The sequence below is a fragment of the Rhinolophus sinicus genome, chromosome 16 (genome assembly GCF_057876585.1).
Source record: "Rhinolophus sinicus isolate RSI-liver-muscle chromosome 16, RSI-T2T, whole genome shotgun sequence".
In the NCBI taxonomy this organism is placed as follows: Eukaryota; Metazoa; Chordata; class Mammalia; order Chiroptera; family Rhinolophidae; genus Rhinolophus; species Rhinolophus sinicus.
Window position 1 is genome coordinate 73,558,176 of NC_142516.1, and position 25,455 is coordinate 73,583,630.

Genomic DNA, 25,455 nt, shown 5'->3' on the forward strand with positions numbered 1-25,455 from the left:
AGTCAACGTTTGATTAACTGAACTGAAGTCCGAAATGAATTCCAACAAATTGAATCTCAAATGTCTCAGTTCACTGTACCCATCAGAAGTAGAGAATATGACTGACTGGAACTGACATGCTGTGCTCTTGTCACTCACTTCCACTTTCATCCCCAGCCAGAAGATGTGAGTGCAAAGCTGCGTGAAATTTTGAAACAATAATAGTCCAGAGATTTTAGGTATATGAACCATTTGACTATTTTTATCTCAACACCCTTATCAAGATGCTTTATAACAAGGAAGCTATTCAGCCAAGAAAAGAAAAGAAGTGTTAGGGAATTATTTCAGAAACAGAAAACTGAAAGATATGCTTTGTCAATTTTCTCAGAAGATATTCTCCAAACTTTCATTTACTGAAAAATATTAAGAATTTTGGTAGTTATGCCAAAATGTTTGCCATGGTTGCACATCTACTTAAATTATTTTGTTTCAGTTTATAGACATCTCTGATGCTAAAAGCTTTTTCCAATATATAACATAGGATTCTTTAGAAAAATTGCTTTACTTTTTAAACTGATTGCTCCACCCCAAATGAAGCCTAAGTTATTATGATTTTCTCTAAAACCTCACTATATCATTAATAGTACTAACTTGAAAAATTATTTTTAAAAAGTCTTAAAAATTATATTGCTCAGGTAGTTAATTCACATGTCAAATTCAACTTTAAAGTTTTTTTTCCCACATACAGTAATACTATATCATATGAATTTTAATTTCTTCCATAGTTTTCATAATAATCCCATGAATTGTTGAGCAGAGTTCAGGTAACATCTTCGGTTTGTTTGTAACATAAATCCCTTGATTATGTAATTAAACTATTTTGTATAATAAATATCCAATGAATATCTTTCATTTGTTTGTTTTTGCTTTTAAAATTACTTGAATTTTTCCTCCAGGCATATTACTACAAGTTAATTATTATATAAAAGGATATGACTATTTACATGGCTCTTCACATTATTTTGCCAAGTTTCTTGAAATGAGTTGTGCCAATTTATCCTGACTCTATGGAATATAGGTATATCATGCTCCCTGGATCCCCTCTTCTGAGGCTCCACTAAAAAGCAAAGCCTTTGACTCCTGGGGCATCCTGGATTGCAGCTACCTGGGGCTAAACTGGCATGAGAAAAGAGCCCGAGAGGGCTTACACTGCCACCATCAACGCCTGCCTTTCGTGGCTCATACCATCACTTTTGCCTGCCACAGGGGTGCAGTTTCATTCCTGAGACTATCCTAGGGTGCAGACAAGGAAATACTTAACAGTTCTGTTCTGCAACATACCCCATTCCCGGGCCTCTGATTAAAAGGTGTTTTCTCTCTGTAACTGTGCACAGTTCCAGGAGATACAGATGTCTAAGCAAAGAGATATGGAAGGCAAAGTAAATAAATAAGCCAATAAAATACAAAATAAAATAGAAAAGAATAAAATAAAATAATCTCCAGTGTGGTCATTCTTCGAAATTTGATATCTCCACCCAGTCCACCTGCTCTAATTTACTTTTTACAGCTTTATAGTTGTTGTTTTATGATTTTTGTCTAAAGTTTTTATCTATTATCAATGGGAGAGACAGAATGGAGGTACTTATTCCTTCTATACTGGAACCAGAACCTATCAATAAGTTTTTGATTGGGAAAGTGTAAAAGTGGATTTTATCCTTTGTTTCACTAGTTGATTTCAAACACAGAAGGCTGGTGGCAATATATTTTTAACTGAGTTGAACCAGTAACTATGAGCTTTAACATGGATTCATTTCTTAGATATGCGTTATACTAAAATCACACCAAGTAGACAATTCAAGCCTTTCTTAAATAGTGCAAGATAAGAAATAGATAAGCAATTTCTCTGCCCACTCTTCCCCACATGTGGGAGCTCAGAAGCAGAGGGATTCTTTTTTTTCCCACTAATGGGCCATATAGAATTTTAGGATTTGTGAAACATACAGTCTTTTTTAAAACTACTCAACTCTGTTAGGGTACATAAGCAGTTGTAGACAACGTGTGAATGGATAGGCATGACCAAATTTAGCCAACAAACTGTAGTTTGCCAATCCCTGGCTTAGAATATGGAATTAATATCTCTGTGCCTTGGTATTGATCCACTAGCAAAGCTGTTAAAGTAAAAGCCTATCATAACACTTCACATGAATTAAAAAATTTCTATTGAATAAAATGTGCATTTTTGTTATTTTGAGGTAAGTGATACCTGGCATAAGGCTAGACCACAAGTCGGTATGTGCCCAGATTCTGCAGTTTCCAGTGTCCCCTCGCTTATTACTTTAACATTTGCTTTATTATTTACATGTGTGTCCTTCTTGTGACTTCCTCATGAATTAGATGGCCTAAATTAAGATTCTTATATATGAGGTCTGACAATTACATTCACGAACTAATCCTAGAAAAAGTGCTACATACCTCATTGCTGAATATCATCACTATGGTCACCTTTGAAGTACTCCCGTTAAGAAGCTATGCACCAATGCCAGCACCTAGTCCACCCTTCAAAGCAATTTTGAAACTCTTTTTCTGGAATGGCCATCAGAGCTGTCGTCGAATTACCCTTGATGTCCTGAATGTCATCAAAACGTCTTCCTTTCAATATTTCCTTTATCTTCAGGTAAGAAAAGAAGTCACTGGGGGCCAGACCAGGTGAGTAGGGAGGCTTTTCCAATACAGTTATTTGTTTACTCTATAAAAACTCCCTCACAGACAGTGCTGTGTGAGCTGGTGCATTGTCATGATGCAAGAGCCATGAATTGTTGGCGAAAATTCAGGCCGTCTAACTTATTCACGCAGCCTTTTCAGCACTTCCAAATAGTAAACTTTATGAACTGTTTGTCCAGTTGGTACAAATTCATAATGAATAATCCTTTTGATATGAAAAAAGTTTAGCAACATCGTTTTGTCTTTTGTTTTGAGCTGACGGAACTTTTTTGGTGGAGAATTGGCTGACTTCCATTGTACAATTTGACACTTTGTTTCAGGATCGTATTGGTACGCCCATGTTTCATCACCAGTGATAGATAACACAGCCCAAAACATCGTCTTGCCTCTCCAAAAGGTCTTGGCAAACTTCGACTCTCCTCACTTTTGTTCATCGGTGAGCTCCTTCAGGACAATTTTTGCACACACCTTTCTCATGCCAAGATTTTCAGTTAAGATTTTCCTAACTGTTTCTCTATGATGTTTAGTTGTTCTGCTATGCTTCTCACAGTCAGTGGATGATTTTGACACACAACTCGATTAATTTTTGCAATGTTTTCATTAGTTCTGGTCCTTACTGGCCACCCTGACCTCTTTTCAACAGTGATGTATTCTCTCCCCTCAGAAAAACGTTTCATCCATTTGTACACTGATGTTTTCTTCGTGGCATTATCCACATAAACTTGGACTAACATGTCCCTGATTTCATTTCCACTCTTGCGAAGTTTGATAAAAAATTTAATCTTTGTTCGTTGTTCTAATTCAAGCTCAGACATTCTTGCGATGGCACACAAAAACACGCAACAACAATAATGAATGCCACTCAGCAAGACACCACCATACATCTGCAGGAGCACAGTTGTGAAACACTTACATACGAAGGTTATGAAACCTTACTGAGCTGTTTGTACAGTGCTGCCAATGTAAGCACATGGTGGCAAGTTCACGAACTTAATTGTCAGATCTCATATGATCCTATGTAATCTGAAAAACAGGTTTTGTCATTTCATTCCATAGGTTAAAGATATAGGAAAATAACATTTAAGTGATTTAAGTCAAGAGTTGTCATATTCCAAATTATAATATTGCCTTACTTGAGGTGGAATTTTAGGAGGTTCAAGCACGTATGAGCATTTAGTGAGAAATTATTTAACCTTTCATTTTTACTATCACACTCCAAACAAGAAACAGACTGCATATGTGGCATTTTAACTATGGGATTACATAAAAGTAAGTCCTTCTGTCTTTATGTGAAACCCTGCTCTAAAATAGGAGTTTGATTTCTGTAAAATATTCTCACAGGGTACACACAATTAGAGTTGGCCTAAGTTGAAGTGTTTCTGTATAAATCAAGAGCACTCTCAGTTTTTCAAATTCACAATTCAAAATGTCCAGCTTTATTAATATCATGTAATTTACCATGGTTCTATTGCTTGTATTTCAGAAGACAACCATGACAGGATCAGAAGAAATTATAAGACAAAGCATAAATTTTGGAGTGAGAAAGATCTAAGGATGAGATGATAACCAAAGCCATAAAACAAAGTATATTTTCTACATAAATATCAACAATATCTATGTGGTAATTCATGCTAAGTCACCATACAAACACTCAACAGACAATTCCCTTTCAATAATTATACTTCAAGAAGGAAAACAATGCAATATAAAATTGTGCCAAGTACTTTAATAGGGATTTCATAAAGAAAAATAATTGCAGAAAATATGAATGTAAATATGTTCAAACACAGAGAAGAGGCCTATATGGAAGGAAAAATTTGACTTAAAGCAATGTAGAATGAGGGTAAATGAAGGAAAAACCTAAGGCATCAGAATACCTCGTGAAGTTATGAAGGAAATGGCCTCTATACCTCGTTTCCCATGGTACAGTCATCCTATAACCTTGCCTAAAAAGTTATTTCAAATCATAGTTGACACTGTTCAGAGTAGCAGAATCACATGCCCATTAAGCCTCATTTTCTTAAAAAGATGTACTAAGAATATGAATATAAACCATACTGAGGAGTAGTTTACTGGATAAACAAAATTATAGCACACCATAAGAGATGGCAATCCAGTATTAAACTGTGTTTTAATGGCACGACAGAAGCAACTTTAATTATCATGAGTGAAAAATTATAAGATACAATAAAGAATGGTGGTATTAATATTAATAAAATTCCCATTACCAGATGAAGAATTACTCATCTGTCTCACATGCTTTCTCAATATATGGACAATGCAGCACTTTAGGAATCTGAGGGCTAAATAGAAAGACATATGTAGACAGGTTTACAGATTGATTTGTTCTGAGAACTTACTCTTTCATGAAATTCTAGGGGTCACAAAATGGGCCATATTTCCTAAACATCCATCTTGTTATCATTATAAGGAAGAAATGGAGAAGATTCCATTATACAAACTCAGACAATTAAGTTCATAAACTCATCCTAGAAAAAGTGCTACATACCTCATTGCTGAATATTACTATGGTCACCTTCGAAGTACTCCCCTTGGGAAGCTATGCACCAATGCCAGTGCCTAGTCCACCCTTCAAAGCAATTTTGGAACTCTTTCTGGAATGGCCATCAGAGCTGTCGTCGTGTTACCCTTGATGTCCTGAATGTCATCAAAATGTCTTCCTTTCAATATTTTCTTTATCTTCAGGTAAAGAAAGAAGTCATTGGGGGCCAGATCAGGTGAGTAGCGAGGGTGTTCCAATACAGTTATTTGTTGACTGGCTAAAAACTCCCTCACAGACAGTGTTGTGTGAGCTGGCGCATTGTTGTGATGCAAGAGCCATGAATTGTAGTCAGGTCATCTAACTTATTCATGCAGCCTTTTCAGTATTTCTAAGTAGTAAACTTGGTTAACTGTTTAGCCAGCTGGTACAAATTCATAATGTATAATCCCTCTGATATCAAAAAAAGTTAGCAACATCATTGCAATAAATTCATGAACTTAATTGTCAGACCTGATACATGTTGTCCCCCAGATGTCAGGACATCCCTCACACTTGGCTTATGAGGACCTACTGGTAGGAAGAGAACTATATAAAGACCTGGACTTCAGGAATAAAGATTACACCCAATCCTGCATCATCTCCTCCTTTATAACCCCATTTAGTATGATTTCAATGTCTGGGCAGATTTTCACTTCGGATGAAGCAAACCAAGCAATGAGCTTTCTTTACAACCTTAGCAGTATCTCTTGGTTCCTTTCTCACAACACTTTACAAAAATACCAATGTCCCTGAGATAATGATGAGTAGTGGAAAACGTGATATCATAAACCATTAGAAAAGGATGATAACACGTCCCTCCAATCTCCACATCTATTTGTATTAATTATCGGTCAATTTAACTCTTGTTCTAAAGTTTCATCTGTAAAATGAGGATACTAATATCCACTTCATTGAGATGATATAAAAATAGAGTCTAGGAAATATTAGAATAAGAATAACAGCTGAGAGAATGGTAAATTTGACAAATTTGCTTTGGGGAGCAGGGGTTGTTTGTCGGAAATGGAAGTTCGGTTCGTTTATTTTTGGACCAGGCCAACATGAATAGAACTTTACATAAGAGAGAAGAATAAAAGCAATACAGAGGGGAAAGCATGACTAACACACTAATACATAGCTGGAAAGAGACGTGGCGAATTCATTGTAGAAGAACATAGGGCTACAGGTCATGATACTAGACAATGAATGTGGGGTACAATTCTGAAGTGTTTCACAGCCTTACTAAGAAGTTTAAATTTTATGGTGTCCATGGAAATTTATAAATTATTTTTAATGAGCAGAGTGATATGAACACAAATGGGGTTATTAGATGACCTTTGTAAAAGCACAGCTGTTTTTGCAGAACAATGATGGAAATATGTCACTTGGCTCTGTTGAATCAACAATATGAAAATCAATTCCAGATAGATTGTAGATCTAAATGTAAAGGGTAAATAAAGCTCTTATAAGAAAGTATATAATTTATTCACGACCTTACAGAGGCCCCCAAACAGCACTAATCATAAAGGGAAATTTTGAAAAATCAGGCTATTAAAATTAAAAACTCTGATTCATCAAAAGACAACATTGAGACTAAAAAGACAAGCCACAGAGAAAGAAGAAATCTTCACTATATCTGACAAAAAACATACATCCGGAAAATATAAAAAAGTCTACAAATCAATAAAATACTGGCAACACAATAGAATGTAGGGTAAAAATACGTACATGAATAATGTAGACATTATACTCATAGATACATACCTTAAAAATGTATACACATGTTCACCAAAATACAGGTCCAAAAATATTTAGAATCTGACTATTAACCAAAGGTCCATCAAAAAGGATAAATTCTCATGATTACCTACAATGGAATCCTACACAGCTGTAAGAATGAATAGCTATATGTATACATAAAAGGAGTAAATCCCACAAACAATACATGGAGTGTGAGAAGCTTGACAAGTAGCATCCATTCCACTTGATGACATTTCTATAGCGCACAGAGAAAACTCACACATGGTATTAGAAGTCAGCCGAGTGGTTATCCTATAGGGATGGGCACACTGACTGAAAGGAGGAATGGCGAGGCTTCTAAGATACGGACAGTGCTGTCTCTTGTCTGGTCGGTGTTTGTTACATTTTGTGCTCACTTTGAAATTAATAAAGTTGTGTTGAGGATTTGTTTACTTCTTTGTATGTATCCTTGAATAACAATTAACACAAAAAAATAAAAAATAAAAAATAGAGGGACTTCTACTGCCGGTATTATGGCTAACTACATTTTCTGAAAAGGCCTCCAGTGGAAATGCCGAGATACTGGATAAATGACAATGACCATTTTTAAATGCATAGCTGAGCTCACAAGAAAATATATAGAATATACATGGGACAGACAGATAAAATCAAGGAGGGAACTGAAAGCAGAGATGTGATGTTTGAATTCTGAAGCCTGTGCTGACCTGAGGGCACACATTTCCTAGGAATCCAGAGTTTGGGGATTAAATTGCCTACCTGGGTTACCAGTATATAGGACTTGGCTCTCTTCTTTCCTTCTCATTGACAGAACTTTGAAATAGCAAAGTAGTTAAAACCAAACAGACAAAATGTAAAGGATTCTCTGTACAACACATACTGTGAACTTCAACTGAGTGCTTTCCTCACCCAAATTTTCCTGAAACATATCAATAATCCTTTGCTCTTCTAATTTTCTGACAGTAAATGAACCTACCCTTAGAAGTTTTGTGATTTACACTCAACCTACCATGTATGGACACTCTTTTCTTGTCTAGATACATTTAAGTTACCAGGTGACCATCTATGTTACAGACTCTGCATGTATATCTAATTCTGAAAAACAAACAAAAAAATTATGAAGGAGTTCTCATTGGAACTCAAGGTGGGGAAAGAAACACCTGGCACCAGTTTCAACATTCTCACTAATATGGTGATGACCTTGGGCCTATTTGGGTCTAAGTAACTTCATTTGTCAAGTTTAGTAAGTGTACACTGATTTTCTAGGCATTATGGTGCAGGAGAAAAGAGATCAGCTTTGGGATCAGGCAGTCTGAGACTATCTCTGCTCTACAGCAGGAAAGCAAATTAATCTAAGCACACAGCTGAAACCCCAGGCAGCCCTCAAAGAGATGAAGGAGATCTGTGTGCCTTGAAATGGAAAGATCTTTAAGACACAATGTTAAGTAATAAAGAGCAGTGCAAAATGAATAGCATTTTATAAAAGTACATATTATGAATAAAAATATAGTATCAATAAAAAATTTTTGTAAGGAGCTAGACAAATCAAGTTTCCTCTGTGAATTTAAAAGAGGAGAGAGTATAATTTGTCTGTATTGATTGAATAATTAGCTTATAGATATATAACTTTCATAATTTTTATAATTATAAATTTAATTAAATATTTTTCAATAGCTGGCATAAAGTTGTAATGAAATAAAATTCAGTTCCCTTTTCTGTGGCAAACAGTCTCTGAAGCTAATGATTTTCCAAGCTGAAAAACAAACAAACAAACAAAAAACCCTAAGAGTGAAAATACTTGAAATTAGTATATTATCTAATAATACAATAATAAGTGTTTTAAAATCAAATGAATTTTACAGTGAGTCCTAGTTATTCAGGGTTGGATGGAGCTTAGGTGTGTAACCACGCTTAATCAAGAAGAGTTTGGGTATAGGCAAAGGAAAATGATGAAGATTTTAGCCATGTCATTTTTCTTTGGGAAAGAAGGCTGAGACAAATCAGGTGATGCATGAATGGGCTAGAGATTGACCAGACGAAGGATATTGTTATGGCACCTGCCTGAGATTATTGAGGCAGCCAAACTAGCATCCTGGTAGGGAGACGTAAAAACTGCTAAAAGAAATTTTACATTTCTAATATAGGTTCTAACTACAATAGTGATAGGTAAGTGACATTAAGTAATTTGATATGAGGTTTCCACTCTAATTGTCAAATTCAATTTAAGGTACAACACATAAGGCGTGCCAGAGAGAAAATTCATAGGTATGAAATTTTCTGACCACGGAGATCCTGTGTAATAGGATCCCATTTTTGGAGGCACATAGTCCAGAAAAAAGAACAATTTTTTTCTGGCTATGAGACTGAATCAAATAACCACCCTGTGCCCTGGGTGACATAACTGTAAAATGAGCCTTATTTCTCATAAGTGTCCCTTTTGCCAACTGCTCACAAATTGTAGGTTGGCTTATTAAAGGACTCCTGTGTCAATGGTGCTATCACTTTGTCTTTTGGCCTTTCATAAAACCAGTCATTTTAGCTCTTTTTAAAAAACATTCTTCTTTTCTCAGGTTTATTAGATCTCTAATATCCATCCAAAGTTCTTGAATTCCTATCAGTTTTTCTTTTTTTCTTCAACCCTGGTTGTTGGAGAGGAATACAGAGAATATTTTCATGATGTTCAAGTAAGGAAGGCCTTTTTAAGCCTGACAGGAAACTGAATAACCTCAAAAAAGATGAAATATGGCATACAAATGGTAATACAGGCAACCCCGTATAACATGGCACTTCTATAACACGGTTTCGCTCCAACACGGTTTGAGAATTGGAGAATACCCTTGTACAACGCCGAGTGTAATAAGATCTTTTAAGAGCAAAAGATATCTAATTTGAAATTAGGGATATCCCCAAACACGGAACATAATAAAAGCTTACTAGTGATGACGAAGAAAATATTATTAATACTTATTAATATGTTATACTTTTGGTAAAAATTGCTTTAATAAACATATATCTCTTAATTATTAAAAATATAATAGTATGCTTTTTTTAAGTTTTGGATCCTAACCCCCTTTTTTGTACTAGTTCTTTGTTTCGTATAACGCGGATTCGCATAACACGGCATTTTTTTTAAGGAACCTAACAACCGTGTTATATGGGGGTTACCTGTATATTTCTAGCTGCAACTAACTCCAAAACTATCTTGGGAAGCAGTCAAAAGACAATCATAATCTCAGGGGGAAAATAAATACCTTCAGAAATGGCAAAATTTTTTACCAAAAAAAGGTAGACAAAGAAATGCCTCAGTAAATTAGACTAAGAATATGACTGAAAATCTGAGAAACAAAGTCATCAGAATATGTACAAATTCTCTAATAAATTAATTCAAATTCAAATTAGGGTGGTGTATATGATTTTTCATAATGCGAGAATGGAAATTCTGAGAGTGGAGTGTACATTCTTAAACACAGTTAAGGGGCAATTTGTTAATACCATTTATCAAAATTAAGATGGCAAATATTTCAATTACAATTAACTCTTAAGTATTTTCGGTATAGCAAGGAGCAAACATGGGTGTTAGCATCAGAATTGCACGAGGAGGTGAGACATTTACTGAAATCTTAAGGAGGAGTGGAGTGAGCCAAGGAAAGGCCAATCAGTAGTGACAAAATTGTTAGTGCTCATGAAACGCACATTTCTTTACATTTCCCAGCCTCCCTTGCAGTTAGATTGGTGCCCTAAAACTGAGTTCTAGTCAATGATACATGGGCACAAATGATGTATGCTATTTTTAAGCTCCACCTCAAAACCACTGTTCAATTGCCCATTTCCTATCTACAGTGATCATAGGTTGATGACATTAGAATCTTGTGGGGAGCTTTACAAATTACTTTAAGTAGGCAACCCTAGACATCCTAATTCCTTTGATCAGGCTTAAGGACACCCAAGATATCTTGTCAGACCTTTAAAATTTTTTCAGCTGATTTCCATACATGTTCAGAACCTTTTAGTCATTAAAAGTTTCATACTGGTTCCTAAAATCTCAATGCTAATAATTTTAAAGAGTCAATGTCATGAAGCACTAAACCTCCTCTCCTCCCCAGAACAGGCTAAAACAGAGGCTGTAGCAGCATAGGAGGGGAGCGGGAGGAGAATCTGGTTGTAGTTTGCCCCTTTATATCTTTTTTCTTCTCTTTCCACAGGGTACCCCCAACAATGTGGATATGTACATAAAGGTAGAAGATGCAGCAATGTCTACTTTGCCCACCACTGGTGATGTGGCAGTTCCCTATTTAAGTTGGTTGTAACTCCTAGTCGTGCTAACACTTCTGTGGCCATCACGTACCTTTATGTGGCATATCTTTAAATGCATCTCTCATGCAGGTGGCTTGGTGGGCTCTTCAGAAAGACTCATGAGGTTCTCCTCTGTTATTGGTCGTGTCCCCCTAAAATTCATACGTTGAAGTCATAACACTCAGTACCTCAGAATGTGACTGTATTCAGAGATAGTGCCTTTACAGATGTAAGTAAGGATAAACGAAGTCATATGAGTTGGCCCTAATCCAATATGACCGATGCCCTTATAAGAAGATTGTCTGTGTTATTAGCACACAGACAACACAAAGGCCAAGGAGTAACCATGGTAGGACATAGCAAGAAGGCAACTATCTACCAGCTAAGAAGAGAGGCTTCCAAAGAAACCAAGCCTACAAGCACCATCATCTTGAACTGTTAGCCTCCAGAATTGTGAAAAAATAAATTTCTGTTTATATTTTGTATTTTTCATATAGTTTGTATTTTTCTATCATGGAAGCCTTAACAAACTAATACACCCTCTTTGTACGGGAACTCCAGACCCTCAGAAACAGCCTGTTAACCCCTCCTCAGCTTTCATGGGGATTGGACTATCTAGATGTTCCTTACTGGTAAACACAAAAAACAAACAACAACAAAAACCTACATCTTGATGACATCATAAGAATGGCTGCAGTGAAGTGGTCTTCTTGAGTTTTCCTCCAGAACTTACCACAAATTGAACATCTAAAATCCATCAAAGGACTCTCTGCTCATCACACAAAACCACTAAGAGACTCCTACGAGGATTACTTGAAGGTGGGCAAATTGGGCAAGCAGGAGAAGAGGGAAGGGAGCAGAGTTGACACACCTCTGACAACAAGGGACAGGTCTTCCAGACAGAAAATCAATATGGAAACAACAGCCTTAAATGACACATTGGATCAGTTGGATTTAATCAATATTTTCAGAGCATTTCACCCCAAAGCTGCAGAATACACATTCTTCCCAAGCACACATGGAACATTTTCCAAGATACAGCACATGTTAGGCCACAAAACAAGTCTTGATACATTTAAGAAAATTGAAATCATACCAAGTGTCTTCTCTGACCACAGTGCTATGAAATCAGAAATCAACTACAGGAAAAAAACTGAAAGACACACAAATTCATGGAGGCTGAATAGCATGTTACTAAACAATGAATGGGTCAACCATGAGATCAAGGGAGAAATCAAAAGATATCTTGAGACAAACAAAATGAAAACACGATGACCTAAAAAAAATCTATGGAATGCAGCCAAAGCAGTCCTAAGAGGGAAATTCATAGCACTGCAGGCCTATGTAAGGAAACAAGAAAAATCACTAATCAACAGTTTATCTCCACACTTCAGGGATCTGGAAAAAGAACAGCAAAATAAGCCCAAAGGGAGTACAAGGAAGGAGATAATGAAGATCGGAGCAGAAATAAATGAAATGGAAACCAGAAAAACAATACAAAAGATCAATAAATCCAAGAGTTGTTTTTTAGAGAAGACAAAAAAAATCGACAAACCTTTAGTCAGACTCATCAAAAAAAAAAAAAAAAAGAGAGAGAGAGAGGACCCAAATTAATAAAATCAGAAATGAACGAGGAGAAGTGACAATAGACATCACAGAAACACAAAAAAATTTAAGAAATTGCTATGAGCAACTGTATGCCAACAAATTAGACAATCTGGAAGAAATGGACAATTTTCTAGAAGCATTCAACATTCCAAGGCAAAATGGGTATCATTAATAAATCAACAAAAAACAAGTGCTGGTGAGGATGTGGAGAAAAGGGAACTCTTGTTATCTGTTGGTAGGGTTGCAGATTGGTGCAGCCACTGTGGAAAACAGTATGGCTGTATCTCAAAAATCTGAAAACGGAACTACCTAATGACCCAGCAATTTCACTCTTAGATATCTATCCAGAGAAATACAAAACTCTAATTCAAAAAAATGTATGCACCCCTTTGTTATTGCAGCACTATACACAATAGCCAAGACATGGAAACAACCGAAACGCCCATCGGTAGACATCTGGATTAAGAAACTGTGGTACATTTATACAATGGAGTATTACGCAGCCATAAAAAAGAAGGAAATCTTACCATTTGCAACAATATGGATGGACCTAGAGAAGATTATGTTAAGTGAAATACATCAGACAGAGAAAGGCAAATACCATATGATCTCACTTATATGTGGAATCTAAAGAAAAGAATAAAATAATGAACTAACAGAAACAGTCTCAGAGACATAGAGGAAAAACTGAGGGTTGCTAGATGGGAGTGGGGGTGGGGATAAAGGGGAAGGTTAGGGGATTAGAAAGCACAGTAGGTAACCACAAGATTGCCATGAGAATATGAAAGTCAATTTGGGGAATGTAATCAATAATGTTGTAAAGACTTTGTAGGGTATCCAATGGATAGTTGTCTCATTAAGGAGACCACCTCAGGGATGATGTAGATGCCTGATCACTGCACTGTACACCTGAAGCTGAAGCTGAACAATAATGAATGTCAACTACAATTATATATATATATATACATATATATATATATATATATATATATATATATATATATATATACATATGTATGTATTTATAAGAAGCAGAGTACAGCATTAGGAATAGAGACAGTGGAAATGTAATGGCTGTGTGCGATGTCACAGGAGTAGTGGGTGGGGGGAAAGGGGTTGTCACTGTGTGAGGGATATAAATGATAAATGTCTAACTATTACATTGTTTTGTGCACCTGAAACTAATAAAAAAATGTCAAAAAACAACAACAACAAAAAAACTATGTTTTAGGGAAGGGTAGACAGAACTACTTGTGGCATCTAATTTTCCACAATCCCCATTCAGTCCATGGGAAATCTGCATGCCAAAAATAAAAAATAAAAGATTACACACATCACTCCTCTGTCACTTCTCTCTCAGCATTGCATCTTTCTCCATGCTCCTGAAAGATTAAAGACTAATCCAGGGACTCAGCAATCTTGTAGGCAAGAGCCTACCCAAAGATCCTGTCAGTGAACAGAGAGAATGATGCTGACCCCCTCAAGTTCGATGTGCTTATCTCTAAGGCATCGCTTACGTTGGCCCCGGTAAGAGGGAATCACATCTTATGATTATTCTGCTCTTATAAGAAAGAGAGTTCTATACATAGACGAATACATCTCAGTCTTGGTTCCAAACCCTGAAATGGCCTGAGGGTTCAATATAGGTGAATCTCAAAAGAGATAATGTTTAGTAAGTACACAAAAGTATGATTTCTTTTGTATAAAGATCATAAAACAAGCAAAACAAATCTATGGGGACTACAGTTAAATATGGGATAATTTTGGGGGATTATTGACTAGAAAAGAGAGAAAAGATCAAGATTTTTGTGATGTTGGGTAGTATTTTAGTATCTTGATCTTTGTAGTAGTTGATGGTCGGAAGATGGTAAGGTGATATTAAGTAACTCAAACTTGTTGGGGTCAAAATTCACCAAAATGAGTAAAGAAAAATATGTGAGTCTGATTAGAGAAGTTGTTTAGGAGTTAGTTTTCCTGAGCACTCAGGAAATTTCATTAAAATTTAGATGTCATAATAAATTATTTATTAATTTCATTAATAATTTTATTAATATTTAATATTTATATAATATTAATAATATTTAATAATTGTATTTCTATTTGAAAAGCAAGAAAGATATAGAATTGTTAGCTGTGAGATTTTCTGCAAATTACTTTTTTAATATGACTCACCTACCAACTAGGTGAGTTACTTCTGTAAGTGTTACATTTGTCAACTGCTCAGTAAGCATAGTGACCTAAATGAAAAACTTTCATGTAAATCAATAGACTAATTTCTGGTCACATACCTGATATTACTTAAATTAACTTTCACTTTCATTTACTACATATATTATCATTTTTCACATTTTCCTACTCATCTTTATTCTTTCTCAGTCATCTTTAAAGCACTGAAACATAGAAGACTATCAAACTCCTTGAATGGGCATGGTTTTCTAAGGAAAACTTTGAATCAGTAAAGAAAAAAGGTTAACTCTGACAATATTAAAGAATCAGATAAAAAAAATTAATGGCAAGACAGCAAATATATGGAAGAAATTTGGAAAATATTTTGCAGTATATATGGCATAGAAATTATAAAAAACTCTTACCAAATCAATCAGAAAAAAATAGAACTAGTGAAGATATTGTAAAAATCCTAAAGTGGAGCAAATATTTCAATAACAGAACTACATAAGAACCAGAAAGTACATATAAATTTGACCATGTAAGATAAATTTTAAAATTTGAAGGGGGTTAATTTCAAGAACAAAACAGACAAAAATCCTACCTACCATTAGCAATGTCAAAAGACTATTTGCAATTAATTGCAGGCACACACATTCGACAAAATTTTCAACATAGTATAAAATTGAATAAAAGTATAAAGTTAACTTATACAAGAAGAAATGTAAATTCTCAATAAGGTTATGCAAATTGTCAACCTTGTTAATCTTTAAAGAATAAAGCAGCCATTTTTTTTCAACTTTTAAGTCAGGCAAAGATTTAAAAGAATAATAAAAATTAGAATCAGAGGGAATGTTTTTTGGAGAGCAATTTTGAAATAGCTACAAAAATTTTTGCTAGTCTTTTAACCACCAGTTCCAAATCTAGTAACTCTAAAAATAATATGCTAGTGTTTGCAGATATATGTTTAAGGATATTTACTGCACAAATTCAATAGGTCCTCTCTTGGGAACAACTTATAATTCAAATTTATTTTCTGATTTTAGAAAGTTTATATGATACATGTATTATGTAGTACTATCAGAGGCATCAGAGGAAGCATTTCATGACCAAATTAACATAAAATATTTCTGCAGCAGAAGCTATCAATATTCACACTAAGTGGAATAAATATAGACAATAAATCATTTCAAGTAAGTTCTGGTCATGTTTTGACACCAAATGAATTCAGGGTAAGGTTAGGTTTGATTTCCAAATCAGTGAGAAAACACTTTCAATTTCAAGTGGTTTTGGGTTTTCAGAATTGCAGATAAGGGACTGTGAACCTATATTAGAAAAAAAAATCTAGAAACTAAACAAATGTTCATCAAATATTTATCTTCAAGTTATGCTGCTTCTTAACATGTATGTTAAATAATTATTTTTAAACACTCATGGAATCCATATTTAAAACGGAAATGGCCAAGATATATGATAAAGTGAAATAAACAAGTTTCAGAAGAACAGCATTATCCATGTTTTTTGTAGAACAGGATTTTTGGTCACATTTCCTTTTCTTTGAGAGAAATAATAGCATGCAAGACTTGAAGGCGACTGAGAGGAGACATGCAGATGTTACAGGTTGTCCAGCACCCTTTTTTTGAGCCTCAATTCCTTCTTGTAATAAATATTATCTATTCCACCTATAGGTAATAAACTTATTAGACTTGATCAAGATGAATCTGAATGACCAAAGCTGAGTGATAGAAAGTACAAGGAGGTTTCCAGATATCATCTTCATGAAGGTAGAAAGAGTCAGGTATTAAGGATAAACATAAACTAGAGTCACTCCTGCCTGTGGATTGCTGTCTGAGTAATTCTAAAGATGTCTGATTTCAAGAAGAAAAACACTAAAAACAAGAAACACTAAACACTAAACAGAAAAACACTAAAAACACTAGAAACAAGGCACAAAGCATGAAAAATCATGTACAACAGAATATGCAAGTGATTTTAAAATGTTTTTAATCTTCTTTTCCTGTGTTTCATTTTATTCTATGGCTATCTCTTCAAGTTCATATAAGAAGCCTAACCTCCTTCATGAAAAAGCAGGACTTTCACCTCCAACCAAGATGAAGTAACTAGAAGTAGATATACCCGTCTACCTGAAATAACCAAAAATGGACAAAATATATGAAACAACAGTCTCCAAGATACTGGACGTCACACAACAAAGTACAGTGATCCATGATAAATGAGAAACAAATAAGGGGAACCTTTTGGTAGCCCCAGCTTACTACTTTTGGAGCACTTCTAAGCTGTGGTACTGGGAGGAGGAAGCTAGCTGGTTGCCTGCTGAATGCCTGGCAACTTAGTTAAACTCTCTTTCTCCTAATTTACTCAGAAGTGTAACAGAGGGGATTGTGTCTCCTCATAGAATCTATATGAATGTTAAATGAGCACTTAGAACACTAAGTGGCACTTAGAGCACTGTGCCACTACAGTAGACACACAATCTGTTTTAGACAGTATTACTGGTAAAGTTCACTTAATCATGGATGGTTATTAGAAAGGGCTACTTGATTTGGTTAACACTCATAAAGTATAAACAACTCCAAACACATGCAGTTTGATTAATTTTATTCCAATCTCTTTTCTCCCACTGGACGAACTCATTAACTCTAAAAAGGAAGTATAATGTTTTGACCAGTACATCCATTGTTTGAAATATGATGGTGCTTCAGAAGGAGATGAGGTCTCTTGGAAACAATTTGTCATCTCTCTCATTCTAAAGAATCATATAATATGCTATCATTATTGGTTGTGCAATCTATTATGAAGCTAAACCTCAGCCCAAACAGGTCACTCTAGACTCTGAAGAGTGAAGTCTGAATAAGTATATTATTATATGTAAATATATATATACACATACACGCACGCACACACACACACACACACACACACACACACACACACACCACAAGAAAGAAACAGCTCTGAAAGTTTCTCTACTATCACACAGCTCATTGAGTAGAAGCTAGAAGTTAAAACTTTGCATGAAACTGAGACTATAGTACATTGTAGCATACAACCTCTAACTATTTACATCCCCTCCTCTGACCCAATATGTAACATACATATAAGAGTTCAAATCCATTTTATTATTCTAAGAGAAGTAAGCAGATCTTATTCCTGGTTTACAAAACAAAACAAAACACACACACACAAAAACAAACAAAAAATTAAGAGGTTTGGAGAGTAGACAAAGTTTATAGAACAAGCGATTAGAAGAGTTAGAACAATAATGGCACCATTTTTTTTTCTGTTGACCCATAGTATCTTCTCTTTCTTCCTCTTCACCCTATATAGGCCAAATAGATTCAAAGATCCATAGAATCTTAAGAAGACCTGAGTTCCTACACTGCCCTCTTTCTGAAGAAGTATCTACAATATACTTCCTCTCTGATTAGTGATGTAGTTATCTATCTAACTTTATGAAGAAGAGGCTTATGACAAGAAAAGAGGAAAGAAAGGGAAAACAGATTCAAAGGAATGTCACACACAGCTTATAGCTCTGTTACACTGTATGTTATTTTATGTACATTATGATATATTTACAATGCTAAATTATCAATGAAAGACTAGTGCACATTAAGATTTGTGGATCTAGGTCATCATTTGGTTACTTTATTTTTTATTCTGGTGGTTTATGTAGAATGGATTTATTGTGGAGACAGATGAGGATAAATTTTGCCTCTTCAAAGGGCTGTGGTTGAAAAGCTCTCACTCGGTGCTTACAACGTCCCTGAACCAAGTGTGAACAAAGTGTTTCTCAAGTGCCTCTGATAGCAGTATGAATGTTTGGATGCTCCTAACTTTGCACACTGTTTTTTAAATAGGGATTCTTGGATCAATTTATATCTTCTCTAAAAAATAAAAGGAAGAGAAAATAGCTAAACTGTATCTCAGAGACTGTGTTACCTGCTTTGTATGCATTATTTCATTTCATCCTCAAAACAACCCTCTAAGGTGGATATTATTTTCATCCTCATTTAATGGATGAAGCTATTAGGCACAGAGCAGTAAATTAACTTTTCCAAGGTCACACAGCTAGTATATGGGCAACTCTATCATTTGAACCGAGGTATTCAGATTTTTGAGTACTCTGCTCTTCCTCCCTGTTTAAGAATCAGAAATTAGTGTACTTCTCTTGGACAATGATTATTTGTAGCTGATGGACACTAAGATCTATGATATTTGCCAGGATCTCATTTTAACCCATGGATAGGATCAAGCTTGTATACCTAGTGTTTTAGTTTCAGATCTCTGAGCAATTTATTTGTTTATTTATTTGTCTACCTCTCTAAATGTCCCTTAATATATTTTTTCTTTTCTCATTTGCCCCTCATTGGTGACATCTTGCTACATATTATATATTCCCTGCTAGCTGCCTTACATCCCATCTTTAAAAAATAAATACATAATAAATCAGTCATCTCAGAAAGAGGAGAGTGGGTGGTGACATAAGAATTATAAAACTGCAGTTAGCAACTAATTACTTCATTATGTTTCCATCATCCTCTTTAATTAAAAATTCATTATCTATTGTTAAAGATGTCTATGAAATTATCACCAATTTATCATAAATTAATAATTTAGAATCCCTGAATTTTTTGGGGAAAAAGGCTTTATATCAATATAAATGTCAAGAACCATATGATTTCACTGATATGGGGGATATAAAACTGAAAGCAACAAAGGAACAAGACAAACAAATAAAGAAACAAAAACTCATAGACACAGACAATAGTTTAGTGGTTACCAGAGGGTTAGGGGAGGGGGGTGGTAGATGAGGGTAAAGGGAGTCACATATATGGAGATGGAAGGAGAACTGACTCTGGGTGGTGGGCACACAATATGATATATAGATGATGGATTACAGAATTGTACACTTGAAACCTATGAAATTTTACTAACCACTGTCACCCCAACAAATTTTAACAAAAAAAAAAAAGGATTTATTTTGAATAACCTAAGAATAACAAAAATATTTTCATTAAAAAATAATAATAAATAAATAAAGTTAGATAGATAGATCTACCACTTAGCAAGGCCAATGAGGCAGCCAGCATCAACCCTGTAAAAGCAAATACTTTTAGAAAAATTCTTGACTAGTTCATTATGTACCCTCCATCTTAAAAGGAAAATTAAACGGTTTACCAAGACCACATAAAGAATAATTTAGGAATGTGAATTTAGACCTCATGTGGTAGATTTGCATAGCCTTCTACCTCTCATTCACTACCTCATAATTGATCTACATCTCACATACTGAGTATAGGTAACCCCCATATAACATGGCACTTCTATAACATGGTTTCACTCTAACACAGTTCAAGAATTGGGGGAAACCCTCATACAACACGGCATCCTAGAACACGGTGTCACTCTAACACGGTTTGAGAATTAGAGAAATCCCCAAACAATAGGGAGTGTAATAAGAGCTTTTAAGAGCAAAAGATATCTCATTCGAAATTAGGGAAATCCCCGGACAACACAGAAGTAATAAAATCTTAGTAGTGATGACGAAGAAAACATTATTTAATACATATTAATATGTTACACTTTTGGTGAAAATTGCTTTAATAAACATATTTCTCTTAATTATAAAAATGTAATAGTATGTTTTTTTTTAATTTTTGAAAAGTAACCCCCTTTTTTGTACTAGTTCTTTGTTTCGTATAACACTGATTCACATAACATGGCATTTTTTAGGAACCTAACAACCGTGTTATGCAGGGGTTACCTGTACAACACAATTTCCTTTCCCTTCTCTTTAACCAAGTAAGTAAACCATGGATTTGGAATTTAGGTTGTTAAAGGGCATTTCAATAATGTAGTGTAAATCCTGTATTTTACTACAGAGGGGACTAAGGGGACTCCGTACTGGAACTGGAATTCAGGCACCTGAACTTTAATGCTTTGAATTTCTAGTACAATCACAATATCCATTTCACACAAAAAAGGTTTTCACTCTTACGGCTACTGTGCTATTTTCCCAAATATGAATTACCTCTACAAACTTTGGCAAGTTTGTTAATCAATTAATAGTTCATTTTCAAAACTGTGTTTTCTAAAAGAAAAAGAACAGAAATTTTCTAGAAAATTCCTTCTACATGTTTGAAATCCCATTTAATATGAAAGGGTTGGGAATCGAAGAATGGTATAGAAAGTCACAGAAGTACTCAGCCACTCAGCAGCTGGACTTGCTTGTCACATAATGGCCACTTTGCTCTTTCAAGGTTTCGAGCTCAGTGAAACAAGTTCACTGTGACAAGAGGAAGCATGTGGAGTGGTGCGGTTCTCTCCATGTGAAAACAACTGTCTCATGTTATGAACTGAATGTTTGTTTCACACAAATACGTATGTTGAAGCTCTAATCCCCACAGTGATGGTATATGGAAATGGGGCCTCTGGGCAGTAATTAGGTCACGAAGGTGGAGGGCCTTATAAGAAGAGACAAGAGAGAGATAATCTCTTTCTCTGCCATGCAAGGATACAGTAAGAAGGGAACTCACCTGCAAACCAAAAGAGGGCCTTCAGCAGACACTGAATCTGCTAGCACCTTGATCTTGGACTTGCCAGCCTCCGAAACTGTGAGATATAGATACTTGTTGTGAAAGCCACCCAATCTAAGGTATTCTGATATGGTAGCCCAAACTAAGATATTTTTAAAAACTCATTTATTTGTGTAAGGGAATGGGGTTATACAGGGAGGCCCTGTTTGATTAGCATATCAAATCAATAACGTCATTTGAAGATTTCCAGAAGGAAATCTTGTTGAAAGAATTTTTCGCTCCTGTAAATAAACAGAGCTAACAAATTAGGATAAGGATCAAAGGTAGAAGCTACAAGGGTTTAGATTGGTGGAAGTTATTTTTTTTAACCAAAAGTGAAAATGAAATCAATTTTCAGATCTATTTTCTTAATCAACAGGAAGGATATTAAGATTTAGGTTTCACAAAGACTACTTGTTAAAGACCGAGAGAATATTTTTAAATTTATAATTTGATGGGGGAGAATACAAAAAGTTATAACAAGAAGTGTTTACTGTCAGAAGTAACTGAGTTGGCTGTGGAACTTGAACAAAATTAGAACCCAGGCACTCAATACAATGTAATGCTTTTGCCTTTGATTTTCAGTATGTCCACGGTGATTTAAAAAAAAAAAAAAAAAAAAAAATCTTTCACAATTCCTTTGGGATTAAACAGATTTTCTGGTCCAGAGAGTCCAGATGCTCTTATTAGTCATAACTTAAGTCCCCTGAATCTCAGAAAAAAAATAGCATACAATGAGGATTTATAAATAGAACATCAGCTGTATGAATCAACCTTGAGGGTATTATGCTAAGTGAAATAAGCCAGTCACAGAAAAATGAATACTGCACTTACATGAGTTATCAAAAATAGTGAAACTCATAGAAACAGAGAGTAGAAAATGGTAGTTGCCAGGGGCTGGAGGGAGGAGCATATAGGGTTGCTTCTCAACCAATATAAAGTTTCAGTTATACAAAATGAGTAAGTTATAGACAGAGATTGCTGTAAAACATTGTGTCTAAGTTAACAATACTGTATTGTGCCTTTAAAATTTTGTTAAGAGGGTAGATCCCATGTTGAGTGTTCTTATCTCAAATAAAAGAAAAGATTTTCTCAGACCTATTAGATCTGTAAGAATTATTCATAACTGCAGCCCTTTGCTAAAAGGCAGGAGCAAGAATCAATTAAATAAAACAATAAAAATACAACTGAGAACAATCAATGAAATCAAATGCTAATAATTTTGAGAAGATCAGTAAAACTAGAAGGGAAAAAAACTTTAGCCAAAATGATGAGAAATAAAAAGAGAAAAGACACAGTTACCCATATCAACTATGAGAAAGTGACATTACTATGATACTTACAGATATTAAAAGTTAATAAATCAAATAATAAATAAATTTTGTCAATAAACTTTGTAATTTAGATGAAATTGAAAAAGTCTCAAAAGACTAACAAAGTCACTCAAGAAGAAATAAATAAACTTAATACCCCTATGTCTTAAAGATATTTAATTTGTAGTTAAAATCCTTCCTACAAGGAAACCTCAGGCCCAGATGGCTTCACTGGTGAATTCTAAATAGTATTTAAGGAAAAAAATACTACAAATTCTACACAAACTCTTCCAGAAAATTGAAGAAGATGGAAAATTTCCCAAGTCATTGTGTGAGGCTGAATGTAATTTCTCTATGCCAAAACCAGACAAGGACATTACAAGATAACAAACTAAAAACCAGGCTCCTAGATGCAAAAGTAAATCCTGAACAAACTTTTAGTACTTTGAATACGACAACATATTAAAAGGATAATACATCATGACCTAACGGAATTTGTCAAAAAACATGCAAGGCTGGTTTATCATTAAGAAACAATACATTTTATTCATCCTTTCAACCGAGTACAAAAACATATATGATCATCTCAATATACGAAGAAAAAACATTTGAGAAAAATCCAATATCCAATCCAGGCAAAAACTCTCAACAAATTTGAAATAGAAACAAATTATCTGGACCTGAGTAAAGACACCAATTAAAACCACATTTAATATTATAATTAGTGGTGAAAGCGTGAAGGTTCTTATCCCAAAATCAAGATATAAACCCTTCATGGGTAAAATGTGGGGGAAATAAGGACATGTTCACAAAATTCCAGTCTAACCTCTAACAGACTGCAAGTCCAGTATCCTCAGGACATACATGTCCTAGACATTCACAAGGCTCTGTGTAGAGTGTTTGATTAGGAGAAACCTTGAATTAAGTCATATTTTGTTTTCTAAGCATATGCTTAAGTGCTTTTGTAATAAAATGTGCAATACAGTTTAACATTTTCTTTATTCAGTCTTCCTCAAGGAAACAATCATGGAATAGCCCAAGACTGGTAGAAAAGCGCAAAAGGATTTTCCAACTTTCTTGAACATAGAACAACCATGGAAAAAGAATCCCTTGGATTGAAAATTAGCCACAATTTGGGAATACCACATCAAAACTATGTAGTATTCCTCCTGGGAACTTGAGAAACTATTCACATACTCTGATTATCTTAATGAGGTGGGGGACAGAGTGGGTACTGGAAGCCTAAGAGAAAGGTGTGGGGAGATGTTTGCTTGACTCAAGCTGTGTGATTCAGTCCAGGGGCAATATCCATTCATCTGGTAGCAATCCAGAGAGGAGGAAACTGGGTAATAAATATCAGTCTGACTCCTCTCTTCCTCCAGTTTCCAACTGATGACTCATATTGGCTAAACCTAATCAGGGAGCCAGAGGACAAGATGCCGTTCATAGAAATCAGCATCTTCACAGAGCAGAGAAAGGTGGAAAGCAGACTGGAGGAACAAATAAGCTATCCAGAACAATCCACCCCTTTTGCCCTGTCAAAATTATTTCTGTTCTTTTGATCAGATGAAGTATGTGGCTGCACAGAGTTCCAAGAACTATAATATTAATATAGTCATGCTCCCACCTAAAATCTCAAATATTGTCCACCACCAGTGCTCTTCAAACAAGGTGGGGTAGGGGAAATGATGAAAAACAAACATGAAATGTGACTGCTTCTGCCTCTTCTTTGACATCTTGCGCCCAGACCCAATCGCTAATCATAGCTACCCTTCCCCTCAGCCTCCACCATAACCTTGGTTGATGAGCTCCTGTAATTGGTGAAGTGATCCAAAATTTCATCCCTCCAGAATCTGAATCCATCAGCCAAAATAGTCATGTAAGAAAACACTAAGACAATCTTTCTTGCCCCTCTGACAAATTTGGCAGCAATCCATTGTACCCTAGTGGTCAGGTTCAATTATTCCAGCCAACAGAGTAAGCCCTGTCTCTGCCTATTGGCAGGGGGACATTTAAATGGCCAGGAGGCTGTGTTACCTTCCAGTTTACTAGAACCATGATGATTTCCTATATACTCTCATGAACGCATTCTACTATTGGACCTCTGAACATACTGAGAATGAAAAGCATTGGAAAACAAAAATTGGGGCCACTCTCCCATATACTTTTTAGTTCCAGAACACCTGCACTCTGACTATAGAAAAATGGTAACATAGATTCATTGATTTACAGCATATATTAGTTTCCATAGGACTGCAGACATATCTTAGCCTTAAGCCAGTCATTTCAAGTATATATATGAAACCAGCTGCTTCTAAGCAATGAAGCATGCTGGAAAATTAGTAATTTCTGTGGACATGAACCATTGTCATACTTCCCTTTGTTGTAAAACGTGACCGCCTAGTCAGAACAATGTTGTGTGGAATAGATGGCAATGAATAAGTCATTCTGTTCATAGGAAAATCCCAATGAAGCCAAAGTT